The sequence below is a fragment of the Petaurus breviceps genome, unplaced genomic scaffold, assembly GCF_028583685.1.
Source record: "Petaurus breviceps papuanus isolate PSGF00001 unplaced genomic scaffold, PetGlider_PUasm1.0 98, whole genome shotgun sequence".
Taxonomy (NCBI): Eukaryota; Metazoa; Chordata; class Mammalia; order Diprotodontia; family Petauridae; genus Petaurus; species Petaurus breviceps.
Genome location: NW_027187460.1, coordinates 10,965,157 through 10,987,230, shown reverse-complemented (window position 1 = coordinate 10,987,230; position 22,074 = coordinate 10,965,157). Strand labels below are relative to the sequence as shown.

Below are 22,074 nucleotides of genomic sequence, written 5' to 3'. Positions count from 1 at the left end.
GTATGTGTGCCTATATACATAAATACATGTGTGTATATACATATATGTGTTCAAATGTATGCATGTGTGTATAATAGCTTCCAAGTCTCTAATGTGTATATAAATATATGTGTGTATGTATACACACATAAGCATATGTATATATGCACATATACAATTTAGATATATACATACATACATATGCACAAATATACACATTTATACTTACATGTATATATGTATGTGTGTGTATTTATCTATCTATCTGTTTATTTATGGAGTCCTTTCTATATTCATGGACAACCTGTATTCTGATGAATGAGATTCATAAGATCTTCTGGGCCTATGTGCTAGAATTCACCAAAGATTTTTAGTTACAAAAGTTACAAGGCAGATTCACATTTCATGTCAGCCATAATAAAGCCACACTCTAGAAGGGTATAGTGACATTTGTGGTGAATTGAGGGAAATTTTCTGATCCCTTTATTAAACTTCTGAGAGGAAACATGCTTGAGACTATGTTTATTTCTAATCAAGTGGGGATTAAATGAATGTCTTGGGTTATTGTGGAACAACTGGGCCTAGTTAGGGAGTATCTTGGGAAGTGAATAGAACAATGGACTTAAAGTCATGAAAACCTGAGTTTGTAATTTTCTTTCTTTCTATTTTTTTGAGGGGGAAAGGTAAAGCAGTTGGGGTTAAATGACGTGCCCAAGGTCACACAGCTAGTAAGTGTCAAGTGTCTGAGGCTGCATTTGAACTCAGTTCCTCCTGACTCCAGGGCTGGTACACTATTCACTGCACCACCTAGCTGCCCCATTTGTCATTTTCTAACACTGAGCAAGGCATTTACCTGCTCTGGGCTCCCTTTCCTCATTTATAAAATGAGCAGATTGAACTCAGTGACCTGATTTTATAAAAACAGGTTGACCACACTGGAAAAGAATCTACACTTGGATGGAGAGTTGTTTAGGCACTGTGGATGGACTCAGCATTTTATGCTAACTAGACCCTGAATTGCAGGCTTAAATCCCTGATGCTAAGAGACCATTGTATGTCACTTCTTTGTAATGGTTCTGTAGAAGGGGCTATAATAGTCGATTCCTTTTTGGCCTTTTTCTTTTATTCAAAGAGATTCTGAGAGATCAACAGAGCTAAGAGTGAACCTGAGTTGGTGGGATGGGAGAGGAGGTGATCTATACATGTACACACTTCCTACATGACCACCTCCCTACTTCCATCCAAAACTGATGTGCTAATGTCTTCTTTAGGCAGAAGCATGTGGAAGTTACAAGTGACCCGAGAAGAAATTTTTCCAAGTTCCAAAAAGCAGACTCCTAGAAAGAGATCCTGGATTCCAATTCTGCTCCTGAACCTGCTAACAACCTTGAGCAAATTATTTACCCTCTGTGATCCTGTTTCCTTATCAATAATGTGGGGAAAATAATATAAGATAAGCAGGCAGCACAATTGGTGACTCATAATGTGGGAGCTTTACACTTTTTTATTGTGATATAGACATGTCCATATAATTTCTAGCTATGCATATGTACATGTGCATAGGATCTTTAAAAGGCACAATCCATTTGAAGTTTCACACTCAAGGGCCCTCAGGAAACAGGAATTCTCATTGAATATTTGCTTGTAAGTCTAAAATATGTGTATATGTGCACACATATACATATATATGTACATGTATGCAAATGCATTGCGCATATGCATATGCACATACATGCATTGTGTGCATATATTCCAAAGATTTTTATTTTAGGAGCACTGTCTATATCCATGGACAGCTTATATTCTGATGAATCATGTAAATAAGATCAGCCAGCTTAATGCAGTTTTAGCAAACTCATATGGAAATGAGTGTCATTAAACAGTACATAAGGACCACTAAGGGTACATATTGACTTGGAAAATTACATAGTTACATTATATGTTTTATTCATTTTATTGTTGTTAAATATTTCCCAATTACAGTTTTTTTTTTTTTTTGCTTTTTGGAGGGTAATTGGGGTTAAGTAACTTGCCCAAGGTCACATGGCTGGTTTTTGTGTTAAGTGTCTGAGGTTGGATTTGAACTCAGGTCCTCCTGACTCTAGGGGCAGTGCTCTATTCATTGTACCACCTAGCAGCCCCTCTCAATTACATTTTAATCAGGGTCAATTTAACTCAAAAGTGTTGTGGACTGCTTGTGGCCCTCTGACCATGCATTTAACACCTTTGCTTTAATGACTAAACAGCCTAAAAGCCAGGAAAACCTGGGTTCAAGTCCCATATTTGACACATAGTCAGTGCACAAGTCTAGGCACTTAAACTTTCAGTGTTCTAGGCCACTGTCAATGCCTATAATTGTAGAGAACATGCTATTCTTCTTGAGCAGATGGAGTATCCCTCTTCCAGAAGGTTCTTATATCATTGAAAATCCCAGGTGCACTCTCTGTCCCTATCCTCATGGATATTTTTAATTTTCCATAAGAAAGCACATGACATATAAAGAACTTGGGGGTGGGAAGGTTTGGAATTGCTGTGACTACTACAAAGAGGGACATAGATGAGAATTGGGAGAAGGGAAAAGGAGCCCCTGTTTCATTACCTTTTTCCTGTCTCCTCATCTTCAGATCTGTCTTGTGCCAAATTCCAGGATTGGCTTTCTTTTCAGTTTCTCTGAGCTTACTTCAGCATGCCCTTGCCGCCCCAGGTACAATACTTGGACCATGCAGCTGACTCCTCTGCAAGTCAGTAATTCTTACTTAAACAGGCCAGACTTCAAGGAGCATCTTCAGTGTCATGACATTTAGCTAGAGAAGATCAAGAGTTCTTTAGAGAACTCCCTTCTCATTGGAGCTCTAACAAATACTCTACAGTATAAAAACACTGGCTTCTTTGATGCTCTTCTCACCAGATCCTGTGTCTCTCGACCCTTTGCCTTTTACTGGCTGGAATGTCTGGAGTTGCTCTCCCTGCTATGATTTTCTTCCCATCTCAACTCCAACCTCAACTTCTGCAAGAACACTTTATTAGTCCTTATAAACAAATGATGCCTCATAAATAAATTGGGCCTGAGACTCCCGTAGGAAATTATCACCGATTCACTATGTATGCATGTGTATATGTATATATGTATATATCTGTCTGTCTATCTATCCATCTATCTGTCTGTCTATCTACCTATCTATATATCTTGTATGTCCATAGCTGTTTGCTTATCGCCTACTTCATTTGACCGTAAGCTCTTTTGAAAGAAGGGAAGAATTTTTTCTCCTTTTTCTTTGTATCCCCAGTACTTGGTACAGTATTTACCATGTAGTCAGCTCTTAATAAATGCTAATAAATGTGGTCTGGACTCCCTCTTAAGAGATTAACTTCCATCTTCCCTGTTTATATCTTGAATGTATAAGATTATTTTCATACTTTCTCTTCCATTAGATTTTAATGTCCCAGATGTCAAGGACTTTAAAAAAAATTTTGGACCTTTTCTGCACATCCAGTGTCTGACACATAAGTTCTTAGTAAATGCTTTTTGTTTGACTGATTAAAATAGATCTGGCTTTTAAGCCTAATTGCACAGCGTCTCAAAATGATCTCCCTTTCTGATAAATGCTGACTCACCCTATTAGCTGAATTGTGCTCTGCCTTCCCTTCTGAATTGTGTATTCCTGCAGACCCTTCAGAAGCTATTCACAGAATTCAGTTCTACTTGTAAAAGATATTAAGCAGGTTTTAAAGTTCCCAGAATTCTCCTCTTCTCCTTTAATCTAAATGTGAAAACCTGGTCATTAGGAGGTAGAATGTTGTTTCCTGGTACCCATCCTGCCATTCAGAGCAGGATGGAATGGGGTGAATCATATTTTATGGTTCCAGTTCTCTTCAATTGCCTCAACAAGACAGGTTTATGACATGCATATACTGGGAGGAAGAATTAGGCTGATTGTCTTGACAACACAGAGAGTGTGTACCTGGAATGCCAAATTGAAGCAGAACTGTGGTCACAAAATCCAGAGCTCTGGATTCCTCTATTTGATAAACTGTGTTTCTGAAAAGTGACTCAAAACCCTTCTCCCTTCTCTCCAGGCTCCCACTAACAACATGTTAACTGTATCCAGCTGTTCAGGATGAGGACAAGGCAAGTGTCTCATGGATCCCTTTCAGAGTTTACTTCATCTCTCCTTTAAAATCAGAATTATTATTTCATTGATGAGGAGAATTCTGGATGTGGAAAACTAGCAGGGACTAGTCTATAGCTTAAAGTCGAGGAAGGTTGTCTGACCCGTAGTGAAGTTAAGCGATTTGCTCTAGCTAGGTCAGAAGACTATTCAGAGGCATTTGACTGGAGCCTGGGTCTTACTGACCACAAGCCTGACTCTTAAATCATTATTCCATTTTGGGTCTCATTTACACTTAATATTTCATTTAATTCTGTGATGAATTAGAATGAGCAATATGGAAATCAGAAGGCCTAGGTGCCCATCCCAGGTATGTGACTTCATTGCTAGTTACTTTGAGTAAGTCACTTCATCTGTCTTCTCAGTTATCTGTGAAACAAGAAGAACAATACTGACAGCAGTTAGCTAATGGGGTTGTCCTGAGGATCTGTTATTTTGTACGCTCTGTACCCTCTATATAAAATGCCCTTTACTCAGCCCCCCACCCATTTCACAATCTCTAAACACTAAAATTCTACCCATCCTTCGGTACTTAGCTCCAGTGTCACTTTCTGCAGTGATCTTTGTCAGATTCTTCCCCACCTCCCACCCTGCAGGCTTCTTATATATTCTCACTATGCTATATGATCTGTGATCCCTGATAATTGATGTGCTTCATTATACTTTATGTTACAATTATTATGCAATATTGATTATTTGTTTCTGTAATACCACAAACCCTCTGAGGGAGGGTGCCATATGATATCCATCTTTTCACCTCTACAAAGCCCAGCCTATATTAATTCTATGTATGTAGGAGTTGTTTATGTGAATAGGCAAAGGTTGTAACTTCAGGTGTGGGAAACCCTTCCACCAAGGCAGTTGACAAGTAGTTTATGACTTAATTCTAGGGAGTTAACTGAGGCCCTGTGTATTTAAGTGACTTTCCTAGGGCCACATTGCTAGTAAGCATAAAAGGTGACATTTGAACACAGGTCTTTCTACTGAAACAGTGAGGTCATAAAGATGATAAGAGCTTTGGGATTGAACTTGAGTTCAACCTACTAGCTGTGTGATTGTGGACAAGACACTACCACCTTTCTATTTTACTCAACTGGAAAACAAGGATAATAATAGCATACATACACCTTACAGTGTTGTTGTGAGGATACAATGAAAGAATATTTGTAAAGTTTTTGGCATAATTTGTGGCACATAATAGATGTTTCATAAATGCTTGCATCTTGTCCCCTTATTGAATCAAAGGTCAGCACTTTATCCAGTAAATATGCTGTTTAAGTAGGCATTTGATACCATAAATATTGGATTATATTTGTAAAAGAACTTTATAACTATGAAGCATTATATGCAGCATATTTTAAATATATATAGCATGTTATCATTATTATTTGTAGTACTACTTTTCATAAATAATTTGATGAATACGTATTAAGCTCTTATCACATCTTTTAATCCATTAACAGAACTACTATTTTTTTTACCAGAATTAATGTTTTCCAATTATTTTGCCAGGCTTTACCATTCATATTTTGGTCTGTTTTACTTTTGCATGTCTTTCTCCACATGGCATCCAATTTTAAAATTTCCAACTTGTATTTCAAACCTGTCGCGATCACCTTCTATTATTTGTCTTCCTTGGTGTTCATAACTCTTTCAAATTAAATACCATTGGCACATTTAATTTGTAAGGCAGATCCTTTATGCTCAGTATAGCCTATGTAGGAGGGAAGAAAAGTCCATTTGTTCTCAAAAGCCAAAGTAAATAGCACATTAATGAAATCTGCAAATTATCCTAAAATGGGAGATGTTGCAAGCAACAGTGAATAGAGACATAATACAAATGGACTTTGGAGGCTTATAATCCTGAGAAGAAAATAACAAAATGAGATTCAATTGAAAACAAATACGTAAGCAAGGAAATTGTAAACAGAGAAATGTTCTGAGAACACTCTCTTAGGGTGAGGGTGGAGTGGTGAGAAAGAAGATAAAACAATAGCAAACACCCTAAAAAAGTTTAGGGACTTAAGAAAGACTAATACACCAGGAAATAATCTAATGTGAAGAAAGACATAGAGATTAAAAATTGGAAGGGACCTTAAGATTTTCAAAAAAAGTCTAAATAAATAATAACTACATTATTACAAAGGAAGACAACTTAATAGCAAAGACTCCAGGAACATAGGAGGTAGAATCTTAGAGCACTAAAAGGAATCTTGAAGCAGTTTCTGAAAATCTGATATTTAGAAGACAGTGGTATGTATAGTGCAGGAGCCAACTGAATTCTCCCAATATTCCCTCCAAACAACATTAAAATAATAATCCCATCTTCTCTCATTATATTCCTCTCTCACCTCTTAATTTCACCTTTTAAGTATCATCCCTTCCTATTCAATTGGTTGTGGGCCCTCTGTCTATGTGTACCTGTAGACATATATGCACACACTCACATATGTATTCATATACCCTCCTATATAGACATATATATGTATGTATATACATATATATATATATTCATTTCTATTCCAATTCTCATACTGAGAAAAGTTTCATAAGTTACAATTATCATTTTTCCATGTAGGAATATAAGTAATTCAACTTTGGTAAGTTCCTTATGATTTCTTTTTCCTGTTTACCTTCTCATGCTTTTCTTGCTTCTTGTATATGAATGTCAGATTTACTATTCGACTCTGGTTTTTTCATCAAGAATGCTTGAAAGTCCTCTATTCCACTGAATGACCATATTTTCCCCTGAAACATGATACTCAGTTTTGCTGGGTAGGTGATTCTTGGTTGTAATCCCAGCTCCTTTGACCTCCAGAATATCATATTCCAAGCCTTTTGATCCCTCAGTGTAGAAGCTGCCAGATCCTGGGTTATCCTGATTGTGTTTCCACAACATTCAAATTGTTTCTTCCTGTCTGCTTGTAATATTTTCTCCTTGATTTGGGAATTCCAGAACCTGTCTATAATATTCCTAGGAGCTTTCTTTTGGGGATCTTTTTCGGGAGGTGATCTGTGGATTCTTTAACCTCTTTTTTTGCCTTCTGGTTCTAAAACATCAGGGCGATTTTCCTTGAGAATTTCTTGAAGGATGATTTCTAGGTTCTTTTTTTGATCATGACTTTCAGGTAGTCCAATAATTTTAATATTATCTCTCCTGGATCTATTTTCCAGGTCAGTGGTTTTCCCAATGACATATTTCACATTGTCTTCTATTTTTTCATTTGTTTGGATATGTTTAATAGTATCTTGATTTCTCATAAAGTCACTAACTTCCATTTGCTCCAATCTAATTCTGAAGGAATGATTCTCTTCAGTGAGCTTTTGAGATTCTTTTTCCATCTGGCAAATTTGGCTTTTTAAGGCATTCTTCTCCTCATTGCCTTTTAAGCCTCTTTTGTCATTTGAGTTAGTCTATTTTTTAAGATGTTATTTTCTTCAGCCAGGTTGTTGACTCTCATTTCATAATTTTCTTGCATCATTCTCATTTGTCTTCCCAATTTTTCCTCCACTTCTTTTATTTGATTTTCAAAATCCTTCTTAAGGTGCTCTATGGCCTGTAACCAGCCCTGTTTTTCTTGGAAGCTTTTGGTGCAGGAGTTCTGACTTTGTTGTCTTCCTCCTGTTCTATGCTTTGATCCTTTTTGTCCCCCAAATAGGAGTGTAAATTTGGGTTGCTCTGTTTGTTTTGCTTTCTTTGCTTGCTTATGTTGCCACTCAATTACTTGACTTTTGAGCCTTTTGCCATAGTAGAACTCTCCTACCAGCTTCATCCCAAATGTTGGGGTTTTCTCAGCTGCTGGAGCTATTAGTTGGCTGCCCTCTTTGAAGCCTCCACATGCCCTGGCAAACTGTTCACACACCCCAGGACCTCCATCCTAGACTGCAATCCAGATCCAAACAGGTTAAATCAAGAGTGATTACCCCTCAGAATGGTTGCTTTGTCCCCCTACAATCTGCAGACCAGGAACTCTGAAGCAGCCACATGGCAGGCGGCTGCACAGTCATGGAGCCTCAGCTGCTTCTCACCCCGGGGGGGCAAAGGCTGGACCACATTCCCAAATTCCCTGGTCCCAAAGTTCACACTGCTCTGATATCTAAACCAGCCAGGGCCAAAACAGAGAAAGAAAATTATAGACAAATTTCCCTAACTAATATAGGAATATAAGGAATGTAGGTATGGTTCAATATTAGGAAAACTATCAGCAAAATTGGCCATCTCAAGAACAATTCTAACAGAAATGATATGATTATCTCAGTAGATGCAGAAAAAGCTTTTAACAAAATACAATATCTGTTCCTATTAAAAGCACTAGAGAGCATAGGGTTAAATGTAGTCTTCCTTAAAATTATAAGTAGCAATTCTCTAAAACAATTAGCAATTATATGTAATGGGGATAAGCTAGAAGCATTTCCAGTAAGCTCAGAAGTGAAACAAGGATATCCATTACCACCACTGTTATTCAGTATTGTACTAGAAGTGTTAACCTTAGCAATGTGAGAAGAAAAAGAAATTGAAAGAATTAGAGTAGGCAAAGAAGAAACAAATCTATCATTCTTTGCAGATAGTATCATAGTATACTTAGAGAATCCTAGAGCATCAACTAAAAAATTACTTGAAATAATTAACAATTTTTGGCAATGTTGTAGAATATAAAATAAACCCACATAAATAATTGGCATATATATGTACATATATATTACTAACAAAGTCCAGCAACAAGAGATAGAAAGAGAAATTTTGTTTAAAATAACTCTAGACAATATAAAATAATTTGGAGTCAGCTTACCAAGACAAATCCAGGCACAACATGAAAACAATTACAAAACACTTTTCACACAAGTAAAATAGGATCTAAACAATTGGGAAAACATTAGTTTCTCATAGGTATGCTGAGCTATTGTAATAGAAGTGACAATTCTTCTTAAATTAATTTACTTATTCAGTGCCATGCCATACACACTACCAAAAATTATTTTATAGGGCTAGAAAAAAAAATAAAATTCATCTGGAAGAACAAAGTATCAAGTATGTCAAAAGAATTAATAAAAAAAATTCAAAAGAATGTGGCCTAGCCAGGCCAGATCTAAAACTACATTATAAAGTAGAAATCATCAAAACTATCTGGTACTAAGATATAGAGTGGTGGATCATTAAACAAGATTAGGTACACTAGACACCGTAGTCAATGATTATAGTAATCACTTTTTGATAAATCCAAAGACTGCAACTTCTGGAATAAGAATTCACTATTTAACAAAACCTACTGGGAAAACCAGAAAACGGTATGGCAGAACTAGGATAGGCCGACACCTCACACACTATACCAAAATAAAGTCAAAATGTATACATGATTTAGACAAAAAGGATGGTATACTAAGCAAATTAGGAGAGCAAGCAATAGTTTATCTGTCAAATCTATGGAGAAGAGAAGAATTTTTGACCTAGCAAGAGATGGAAAACATTATTAGATACAAAATGGATGATTTTTATTACATTAAACTAAAAACGTTTTTACACAAATTAAACCAATGCGACCAAGATTAGAAGGAAATCAGAAAGCAGGAAACGATTTTTATAGTCAGCATTTCTGATAAAGGCCTCAATTCTAAAACATATAGAGAACTGGGTCAAATTCACAAGAGCACAAGTAATTCCCAAATTGATAAATGGTCAAAGGGTATGAGCAGGCAGTGTTCAGATAAAGAAATCAAAGCTATCTATAGTTATATAGATAGAGAAAAAATGCTCTAAATTTTATTCAGAGAAATGCAAATTAAAAGAACTCTTCGGTGCCACCTCACATATATCATAAATGACAAATGCTGGAGTGTATGAGAATAAAAGGTACATTGATGAAATATTGAAGTGACTATTCTAATCATTCTAGAGAACAATCTGGAATGATGCCCAAAGTGCTATCAAACTGTGCGTAATGTGTGATCCTGCAGTGCTGCTACTAGGTTTTAATGTAAAGAGGTAAAAGAAAAAGGGGAAAAAGACCTCTATGTATTAAATACTTTTAGTATCTCTATTTTTGTGGTGGCAAAGAAATGGAAATTGAGGGGATGCTTATCAGCTGAGAAATGACTGAACAAGTTGTGGCATATACTCTTAATGGTGTGCTATTGAACTATAAAGAGATACAGAGAGGGATGGTTTCAGAAAAAAGGCAAGATTTATATTAACTGATACAAAATAAAGTCAGAAAAGTTGCAAGATCATCTTGTATACTAACAGTAACATTGTAATGATGATCTGCTATGAAAGACTTGGCTACTTTGATCAATAAAATGATGTTACACAATTTCAAAGGATTCATAATGAAAAAATTCTATCCATTTCCAGGAAGAGAACTGATGGACTCTGAGTGAAAATTGAGTAATGTGAGCAGTCTCACATGTAACTCAGAAATTTGACAACCTGACCAACAACCTTGATTCAAGCTTGGGTTCCCCCAAATGGCAACTGCTGTAAAGGATCAAGTGATTGTGAATGTCCTAAAGAAAGACCAGGTTCCCCATAAGATTATTGTTGTTGGGATTAGTGCAGTTGGCATGGCATGTGCCATCAGTGTCTTAATGAAGAACTTAGCTGATGAGCCCTATAACATAATAGAAGACAAACAAAAAGGAGAGATGGTGAATGGAAACCTTTTCCTCAAAACATGAAAGATTATTTCTGGCAAACACTACAGTGTGACTGCGAACTCAAATTTTGTTATTTTTATGGCTGGGGCACAACAACAGGAGGGAGAAAGTTGTCTTAATTTAGATATTTTGACATATATGACCTGGAAGCTAAGTGTCTTTCCTAAAAACCATGTTATTGGAAGTGGTTGCAATCTGGATTCTGCCCATTTCCATTACCTAATGGGGAGAGACTTGGTGTCCATTCTTCAAGCTGTCATAGATGGGTCTTTGGGGAGCATGGAGACTCCAGTGTTCCTGTGTGGAGTACAACTTTTGCCAGTGTTTCTCTGAGGAGACTCATTTAGGAACTGATGCTAATTCAGAGAATTGGAAAGATGTTCTTAAACAGGTGGTTGAAAGTGCTTATGAGGTGATCAAGCTGAAGGGCTATACTTCCTGGGCCATTGACTTGTCTGTGGCAGACCTGGCAGAAAGCATGAAGAGTCCTAGGAGAGTAAATCCAATTTCCACCATGATTAAGGGACTATATGGCATTAATGAGGATGTCTTCCTTAGTATCCCATGTGTCTTGGGGCAGAATGGAATTTCAGATGTGGTGAAGGTAAACCTGAATCCAGAAGAGGAGAGCCATTAAAGAAGAGTACAGATACTCTTGGGAATACGGAAGGAGCTGCAATTTTAAAGTCCTTTAATGTGCTGCCATTTTACTATCAAGAGAACATGACAGTGGTTAAGGGGTTATGTATGATGCATTTTTCAAATAGGTCAAATCCTTCCTCTGATTAGGGATTGAACACCAGAAATGTAAAACCTGTGAACACATTCTTGTCTGTTTCTAAAGTTAGAAATGGGGTATAGTGCAGTGTGACCACTATTTGTTAAACCCTGTTATTGTTTGCCTAAGGTGCTGGATATGACTTATATAGTCTCAGTAGTTGGTGTCAAACAGAGCCAGAACCCCACTAAACTACCTGCCTTGTATGTTGAGGCTACAGGTTCCTGTACATAAAGAAGACAGCATTCCTAAATACAAAACACCATATAGTCGTAATATTTTATTGATGCATTGTATATCTTTGTGCTCTCCTCCATTAGGGCTCTACAGCATGGCCCCTTGTATCACCTTTCCAGAGGACCTGATTTTGTCTACCTGTGTATATATGTGTGTGCATATATTCATACATACACATATATACATATATATGTATATCAATAGTTGTAAATTTTCATGTTATATAAAAAGATCTGTATATGTACAATGATGCACCTAATTCTTCAAGTGTCGTGCTAACCCTAAATACTGAATAAACAACAAATAACTGATAAAAAATTACATAATGTTCTCATTTTATTTTTTAACTTTGTTTTGCAGTATTATTAATATAGAAATATGTTTGGCTTGAATTTATATTTTAATTAATATTGCATCATTTGTCTTCTCAATGGAAGGGAAAAGTGTGGGAAGAAGAGACTCTGGAACTCAAAATTTAAAAAGAAAATATGTTAAATAAATAAATACTGGGGCGGCCAGGTAGCACAGTGAGTAAGAGCACCAGCCCCAGTGTCGGGATGACCTGGGATTGAATCCAGGCTCAGACACTTAGCACCCACCCAGAAACACCTGGCCATGTAACCTTGAGCAAGTTACTTAACCCCAATTGCTTGGGGTGGCCAGGTGGCTCAGTAAGTAAGAGCACCGGCTCCAGTGTTGGGATGACCTGGGATCGAATCCGGGTTCTGATATTTAGCACCACACCCAGAAATAACTGGCCGTGTAACCTTGAGCAAGTTACTTAACCCCAATTGCTTAAAAATAAACAAACAAATAAATAAATACATTGTATTTACGTATATATACACATACATGTATGTGTATATATGTGTGCATGTATGTGTGTGTATATATATGTGTATATATATATATAATATTCAGTATAAGTTAACCTAACAACCTATTTTACAGATAGGAAAATTAAGGTGTACAAAAGTTTGGTAAATTCCCTGAAGTTACATATTTCATCAGCTTTTTTATTCTAAAACATAAAGGAAACAGTAACCAAAATTTTAAAACCTAAATAATGGTTTTATTCAAGTACAGAAAGCCATAGGTTTATAGTTAAAAGTAACATTAGGACTCATCTTGTATATCTCCTTTATTTTACAGAGGAAACGAGGGTCCAGGAATGGTAAGTGACTTTCCCAAAGTCACTGTTGTCAAAAGCGTCAAAAGAAGGATGTGATTCTCGGTCATCTGATTACATAATCAATCTCTTATCACTATAAAAATCTGCCCCTTTAAAAAAATAGAAATAAATTTAGCTAGCTAGAGAATCTATTCATTGTTTAATATATGCCATGTGATATGGTAAGTGATGGGGGTCCACAGGCAAGCCAGCAAAAGTATCCGTACCCTAGAGGAGCTTACATTCTTACAGGGGAAATCAGCACATCAAGGCAAGCTAGAAGAGGAGGTGTATATCTGCACAATGTGTAGGTGGTAAATAAGTGGCAAAGAAGCCTTGTCCCAGGCAAGATAAGGAGATCACGCCCAGTGGTGGAGAGGATGATGGCCAGAGTGCAGAAAGCATGGTAGGTTGTAGAATCTTATTTGGATTCAGCAGATTCCAACATGCTTTCCCTTTTCTTCTCTACCCCTGCCTCATCAATTTCACACAGCTCTTAATGACTTTTATAATTTTATTTCAATTATTATTTTATTATGGTTTAGTCTTATTATATAGGGTACATACTTCCCATCCATATTAGGAAATGCTGTCTAATAAACTGAGTTATGAAGATGATTTTCAAAGCTTCATTAAATCAGGTCATTTTAAAAATTTGTGAAATTTAAGTTAGTATGCAAATGAAACTAGAATAATTTCAATGATATTAAAAGGATAATCCATCTTTCAAAGTCTTCAAGGTCACATCTCTCCTCCTCCAGGAAGACTTCCTTATATTCTGCAGATAATGCTGATCTTTCCCCTAAATTTGCCAAGTCCGAACCACCTGGTTTAGCAGTGTCTTGTGAGTGCTTGCTACTTACATCATGTGCTTTATCTTCAGCTTTCAAAAAATGTCCTTTCATCACTAAAAAAAAAGCCAAATCTATTGCTTCCTTTTTGTTACTCATAGGACTCAGAAAGATTTCTTTGATAGAAACAGTTCCCAACTTTGATTTAGGAAACCAAATCTTGATCCACATCTCTTTAACTTTTGGCCAGTTACTTCAGATTTCTGAAACTCAGTTTGCTGATCTCTAAATTGGTGATGATAACCCTTACTATACTTCCATCACAGAGCAGCTAGAGGGGTCAAAAGAATGAATGCTAATGGCAGTGCTTTCTAACTATACCATATATAAATGCAAGATGTATAAATGCAGGGTTTTACTGTCAAACTGTGTAAGGTTGTTGTGGAAATATGTTTTGCATGACTTCATATGTATAATGGGTATAATATTTCTTGACTTCTCAATGGATTGGAGAGGGGCAGCAGGGAGGGAGAGAATCCAGAATGGAAAATTAAAATAAAAAACATAAATAAACTCGTGTGTGTGAATGTGTGTGTGTGTGTGTGTGTGTGTGTGTGTGTGTGTGTGTGTAGGGAAGGCTCAGGAGAATCCCCTGACCAATTGTATGAGCTTATAAAGCATAATACTTTGTAGCATCAAGTAGTCCTCTTCCCATATTGAGTATATCCCAGTAAGGGGACAAGGAATTACCTCTGATTGGTTTCAGGTGCTAAAGTTGTTCCCAAGGTGACTGGCTAGGAAATTTGGAAGGATATACTCTTGCAGGAGGAGCCACTCCTATGCATTTGTGTATAAAAGTAGGCTGACAGATCTTGCTCCATTTTTTCTTGCTTTTTACCTGTTCAAAGGACATAACAGAGCATAGCACGACAGATCTGTATCATGTTGGAGAAGTCTATACATGTGCAGTTTCTACCACCCCCCCCACAAGAAATCATTCATGGATTACTTGGGGCAAGAGCTCATGGGATCTAATGTGTGCTCTCCCAAGGATGTCTAAATACAGGTCAGAAATCTGAGATTTCTCAGACCACGGGAAGGACAATAACCAAGACAATAATAGTGTTTCAAGGAACAAACGGGGATGGGTTTCTGCATGTGGTCTAAGAGGCAAGTTCATGGATAGCATTAAAGAAACTACGATTTCCCACATAGAAGAAAGTGATCTAAATTCCCTTCGTGGCATAATTCCAGACCTGAGCCTTATAGAAGAAGAAGGGAAGTTTCACAGACATCACCAAACTTAAGAGCTGCTTGTAGAGCAGTCTCAAGATTGAGAAAACAATCATTCTAGGAAGAGGTAAGGATTTCTTGATTAGACAGCCTCTTGGAGAAGGCTGAAGCCAGTGTATCAGCAAGGGATGCAGTGACCATATGAGGAAACAAAGCCTCCAAAATTTAGCATGCAGACAGGTACAGTGAATGCTTTGGGCTGCACAGATTCAAGGGGAAAGCATTATTTATAGAATCAAGAAATGATTGATGAATCATTTAGTCAGTCAACAAGCACTTATTAAGTAAGTGCCTGGCCAAGTATAGTTGTAGTAATAGTAGTAGTAGCAGCATCAGCAGCAGTAGGTTTTGAAGCTACAATAACAAAAAATAAGAAAAATAACCTATAACCACATTAGTAAGCATCATATATATTCAAAGTAATTTACAGATGTGGCAGTGGGGGGAAGCAGGAAGTTCACCGAATCCGGGAACTGGGATAAGAAGGGCCTTTTACTGGAGTGATACTTGAGGTGAGCTCTAAAAGAAGCTACAGATCTTAAGAGGCAGAGATGAGGTGAGAGGGCCTTCCAGGAATGAATCTGGCAATGTGATGACCGATTTGAGGAAAAATAAGGAGGCCATTTTGTCTGCATCAAAGACTTTGTGAAGGGGAGTAAGATGCAATAAGTCTGAAAAAGTAAGCTGGGGCCAGATTATATATATGACTTTATAAAGGATTATATATATATATATATATATATATATATATATATAATATCATACATATTATATTCTACATTCTCTCTATATATTATATATGCAGGACTTTAAAGGCTAAACAATTTACCTTTTGTCCTATGGGTCAATGGGGAAACAGTGCTTTTTGACAACAGAGTAAAATGCTTAGACATATGCTTGAGGGATATTTCTGCAAGTCATGTGGAGGATGGATTGGAACATGGAGAAATTGGAGGATGAAAGACCAATTAGGAGATGATAGCAATAGTGAAAATGAAAAGTGATTAGGATCAAAAGTGATTAGGAAAGCAGTATGATACAGTAAAAAAGCACAAGCTCTGGAGATAGGGAACCCAAGTTCTAGGGTTGTGACTGTGAGTGAAGAAACAAATACAGATGCAAGAGATGTTGTGGAAGCAGGCAGATTTTTTTTTAAAGTAAAAAATGAAAATAAATACCTTTGCCACTGACTAGATATGCTGGGTGATATGGAGTCAAAACCGTTAGCTAGGTTAAGAACATGAGTGACTAGAAAGATGGTGGTAAACTTGACAGAAATAGGAAAATAAAGAAGTGGGGTGGTTTTAGAGGAAAGATAATGGTTGATTTATATTTTGAGATATATATGGGATTTGTAGTTCAAAGTGTTAGATAGGTAGTTAATTAGTAATTGTACCTTGAATTTCACAAGGCTATATATATATATATATATATATATATATATATAAATTTGCAAGTTGTCTGCACACTAATAATATTTGAATACAGGAGCTGGTAAGATCACCTAGAGAATATGGAAATAAAAGAGAAGAGGGCCAGGATAGAACCTTAAAGGCCATTCACAGTAAGTGAGGGCAAGGAACAGGTGATAATCCAGAAAAGGAGAGAAGAAAGAGCAGTCAGGTAAAAAGAGAACCAAGAAAGAATAATATTATAAAAACCCTGAGAGGAAAAAATATGCAGGAAGAGAATATAACTAAATTGTCAAATACTGCAAGGAAATCAAGAAAGAGAAAGACTGAAAAAGGGCCATTGGATGTGATGATTAAGACTATTGGTAACTTTTGAAAATTCTAATTTCAGAAGAACAAATGAGATCACAATTCAGATTGAAAGCTGTTGAGAAGTGATAGAGAAGACAGTAGATAGAAACAATGACACAGGTTTCTCTGGTAGTTTGTCTGAGGATTGAAGGAGAGAGATAAGATGATTATTTGAGGAGCTGGTAGGCTAAAGTGTGTGTGTGTGTGTGTGTGTGTGTGTGTGTGTGTGTGTGTGTGTGTTAAGAGTCTGGGGAGGCAAGGGCAAGGTATATTTTTAGGAAGCAGATAAGGAGCCAGTAGATAGAGAGACACTGAAGTTGAGAGAAAGGGAGAAAAAGTTTATGGAATTAATCTCCTGGAATGGATAGAAAGAGATAGGATCAAGATAAGGGTAGGGAGTTGGACCCCAAGATAAGACTCAGCCCATATGGACTCTGCTCTTGGGGGTTTGTGGGTCATGAAGTTAGAAAAATTTTTTAAATAAACTTCCAATCATGTTATCTCATAATATATGTCTCCTCATACTCCAAAGTCACTATCCCAGAAAACAACAATAATAATAATAATAAACTATTTATATAGAGCTATAATATTACTAGTTGTTTGCCATGTGTTAACTCATTTGATCATAGAATTTTAGAGGTGGGAGGAAACTTTATAAGATCATCTTGTCAAATCCATTCTCTATTTTTCCATTGAGGAAGTTGAGGTTTGGAGAGAAGTGACTTGATCCAACGTTATCAGCAATATTGGGATAGAACTTCAGTTAAAATCAAGGTCTCCCTACTTCAAGTCCATGGTTTGTAGACTGAACATAGATTTCTATATGAAACAGACCTTAGAATCTACTCAGTGGTAGATAGTGGAGTAAAAACAGGAACTTGGCATGAGCTCCTGCACCAACCACCTCCAATACCTGTAAAAAAAATGACTCTAAACAAATTTTAGAGCCCACAAAATGATGGAGAGAAACAAATCTCTCACTGAAGGAAGCCTGGCAGGCCGACGGAAAGGTCCATCACACCATCACACAAAGGGCTGAGCAGTCCTGTGTGAGCCTCAAGGGCCCAGACCTGGGGTGGCCCCAACCACCGGCCCAAACTGCCCAGAGTGGACTTCATAAGAGTGAATCACAAGCAGCTGTAGCGTTTCCAGACTTCTCAACCCATAAATGCTGAAGAGAAAGTAAAAGGTCAGTGGGGAGCCCTGTTGATCCAGAGTAAGAGAAGAACACAGTCTGACCCCTGCCCCCGGGCTCTTCTCGAATCTTCCATATCTGTAAAATTCTAGGTTAGAAACTTTTAAGTTCTTAGCTGGGTGATAACTCCCTGCTCGCTGGTGTTGGAGTTGAGGAAACCAATCAAATATTATTTTTCTTTTTATATGTGCGATTCCTTTAGAATAATGTATGTCTTTTGAAAACCATATTCAACTATGAGTATCATCGTATGAGGTCATAACCATTTCTGTAAACCTGAATTAGCCTCTCACATTGTGATCTCCTTATTTGGCCTGATATATTACACGTACATTGTACATTTGTGTATGGACAAGTAACTAGAAGCGAGTAGGTGCTTAATAAATGGTTTGTTGATTGGAAAGCAGTATGATACAGTAGAAAAACACATTCTCTGGAGGTAGAGAACCCAAGGTCAAACCCTGTTTCTGAAGCTTAGCATCTGTATGACCTTAGGCTAGTCATTCAACCACTTCAAATATCAGCCTGTCATTTTTAAAATGATGAAACAGGAATAGATTGCTTCTGAAGTCCCTTCTACATCCAAATGGAAGATGCTCTGAATGACTAATAGCTAAGGTCTGCGATTTTATTGCTCCTATCAGACAACGTGAATTTTAAACACAAAGGTCAATCCTAAAACTGAGCTGATGACCATCATTGTCATCATATTGTAAAGGCAACTGAAAAATAACTCCTACTCCCATTTAAAGTACTTTCTTGACTATACCATTCCATGTAATCTATAGCCCTGGGAAGTGTGACTTGGAGAACTATTAGCTAGAAGAATCCTCTTAGAAGGGGATAATATGGGGGCGGCCAGGTAGCACAGCGAGTAAGAGCACCGGCTCCAGTGTCGGGATGACCTGGGGATTGAATCTGGGCTCAGATACTTAGCAGCACACCCAGAAATAACTGGCCCTGTAACCTTGAGCAAGTTACGTAACCCTGATTGCTTAAAAAAAAAAAGAAAGAAAGAAAAAGAAAAAGAAGGGGATAATATGACACACCTTAATTTGTGACATCTAATAAATATGAGGGTACTTTATAACTATAATTCAAAACTCAAGAAAATATTTATTCTATGTGGAACACTGTGCTAGGCAATGGAAAAGATATAAAAATTAGATGAAGTAAGATGCCTGATTTTAAGGCTAGTAGCTAAGAATCATGGTACAAATTCATAACAATAAAGAAAAGAAGAAAAATAATCTAAGCTTCAGGAAACAAACAAACAAAAAAAACACCCTTTCATAATCTCTTTGCTATAATAATGTCACAATAATAAACAAAATCCCTTTGCAAGAATAATGCAGGCTTCTCAGTAGTAATATCCTGCCTGGCCCAGTCCTTAACATTATTTTAATTTGTAATGTCAGTGTGATCTCCAAGAATTCATCCTCACCCCTAAACCTCAGTTTCCCGATATGCACCATGAGAAAAATGATATCTACCTGGCTCCCTATCAGTGTTATCAAAAGGATGACACAGGATTTTAACTGTCATGGTGATGGAGGTATATGTAAACATAAATTGTCCTCACACTTGTTTGTAACTGAATTTATTTCTGCAACTAAGTTCCTTTTTTGTTTTGTTTTGTTTTGTTTTTGTTTCTTTTCTTTGATCCTGGACCTGGTCCATGTAAAAGCCATTTTTCATGGTAAGGTGGTTCTCTGTTGAAGCTAGGGGCTGACAAGTATGCCTAGAGTACAGTCCCTAAGGACACAGAGGTTGCTATAGGTAGAAAATCAAGTAGCAGAGGTAGGAACTCATTAGTTTGAACTCGTTCTTTTTCAGTCTCTCAAAACTTCCTGGAAAAGGAGTTACTATTCCACCTCTGTATTTCTTGGCTTTTTTCTTTCTCTCTCATTTTCAGTTCATTAATTTCAGCTGCGATCTTATCCATTTTGGCACTGAGCTACTGTCATGCGCTGTCTGGGTGAAATATTATTAAGCTAATAAATCCAATAAAACTATCTCACTTAGTCTAGGACTTTCTTCAGTGGCAAGCATAGAGAAGTCTCCCTGCCTTCCAGTGAGCAAAGCTAGACCTGACGATGACAGAGATTAAAAGTGACAGAGACATGAGGTTCATTCCATCTCACTTAAATTACTTTGAATATAACCCAGAAAGACCACTTTGGATGCACAAAGTCCTTACAGTCTAGATGGAAAGATGAGACCTTTTCACAAATAACTAGGAATTCTATTGGTTAGTATTAAGGTATTAAATTGGTTAAAGTAGAAATCAAAAGATTTGACAAAAACTGGATATGAGTGGTGAGTGAGAGTGAGGAATCAAGGATAACACTGCTACTGAGAGTGCCCTCAACAGAAATGTGGGAGTTCAGAAAAAAAAGAAAGTGCAGGGAAAAGATAATGAATACTCTTTGGGACATGGTGAGATTGAGATGACCCCGGATACTCAGTTTAAGATGTCCAAGGAAAGTACGTAATGAAAGATTGGAAGTCAGAAAGAAGGTAGTGAATGAATATATGTTGAGGAAAAGGGAAGGTACAAGATAGAGCCTTGGGGAATACTCATGATTAGCAGGTATGTCTTGAAGTAATAGCCAGCAAAATGAGATTGAAAGGGAACATTCAGAAGAGGAGAAAGATAGAAACATCTCTCTCTCTCTCTCTCTCTCTCTCTCTCTCTCTCTCTCTCTCTCTCACACACACACACACACACACACACACACACACACACGCACCCCTAACAAAAAAGTATCCAGAAAAATGTCGAAACTTCAGAGAGATCAAGAAGGAAGAAAGATTGAGGAAAGGCCATTATTTGCCAATCAATAAATCATTGATAATGAGAGACAGAGAGAGACAGAGAGAGAGAGAGAGAGAGAGAGAGAGAGAGAGAGAGAGAGAGAGAGTTGATTTCAATTAAATGATGAAGCTTGAAGCCAGGTGCCAGAAGAGTAAGAGAAGAGGAAATGGAAACAATATGGGTAGACTATATTCTTGAGAAGCTTTGCCATGAAAGAGAAATATCAGTTGATCAGAAATGGAACTAGTTTGGTCAATAGAGATGATTTTGTTTTTGTTTTTAATGATGAGAATACATGGGCATGTTTACAGGTAGCAAGGAACTGGTCAACTGTTAGGGAGGGATAGAAAAAGAGAGAGGGGAAGGAAGGTACATAGGTTAGTCTACTGGAGTGAAGTAGTGGAATGAACCCATTAGCATACATGTAGAGAAGTTTGCCTTGGGAAGAGGAGCTACTTTATTATGTAAGACAGAGATGAAGGAGGGGATAATAGTGGATTATGTTGAAATGATGTGAGATGGGGAAGAGGAGAGAAAAGGAAGTGCTCAGTAAAAAGTTATAGGTTTGTTTTTTGTTCTGGTTTTGTTTCTTTTTTTTCCTTTTTTCTTTTCTTTTTTTTTTTTTAAGCAATCGGGGTTAAGTAACTTGCTCAAGGTTACACGGCCAGTTATTTCTAGGTGTGGTGCTAAGTATCTGAGGCCAGATTTGATCCCTAGGTCATCCTGACACTGGGGTCAGTGCTCTTACTCACTGAGCCACCTGGCCTCCCCTGTTTGTTTGTTTTTCTCCGGTGGGATATGAGGCAGGGTCCTCAGGTTAGTGGATGAAAAGAGAGAGAACCATGGGGAGATTGAGGGGGAATAGAGATGACTGAAAAATTCTCTGGTGAGTGGGAAAGAGAATTCATTATGAAAATGAAAAAAAAATGCCTTGCTTCAATGAGGACCCAATTGAGATAATATAACATATGTGTAGTAGACCCAATTCAGCAGGTTTTAATTATTTCTCCAGCTCCCTTCAGCAGCACCTTAATAGGAGCAAATGGAGCAGATGCTGGAAATAAACCCAAGTTTCAGGTTTGAAAATGGAAGATCAGTAATACATGGAAGTATTAATATTTGTTGGTAATTTTCTAGTTTTAAATATTTTAAATAAATATAAATAAAGCTTTCAATGGATTGCCATTGCCTTCCAGATGATATTCAAACTCCTTAGTTTCGCGTTC

The 22,074-nt window shown here is 37.2% G+C and overlaps 1 pseudogene; it reads left to right on the top strand.

Moving 5' to 3' along the window:
* The first annotated feature begins 10,610 nt into the window (after positions 1-10,610).
* Positions 10,611-11,484, top strand: LOC138155655 (L-lactate dehydrogenase A chain pseudogene; annotated as a pseudogene).
* The last annotated feature ends 10,590 nt before the right edge of the window (positions 11,485-22,074 follow it).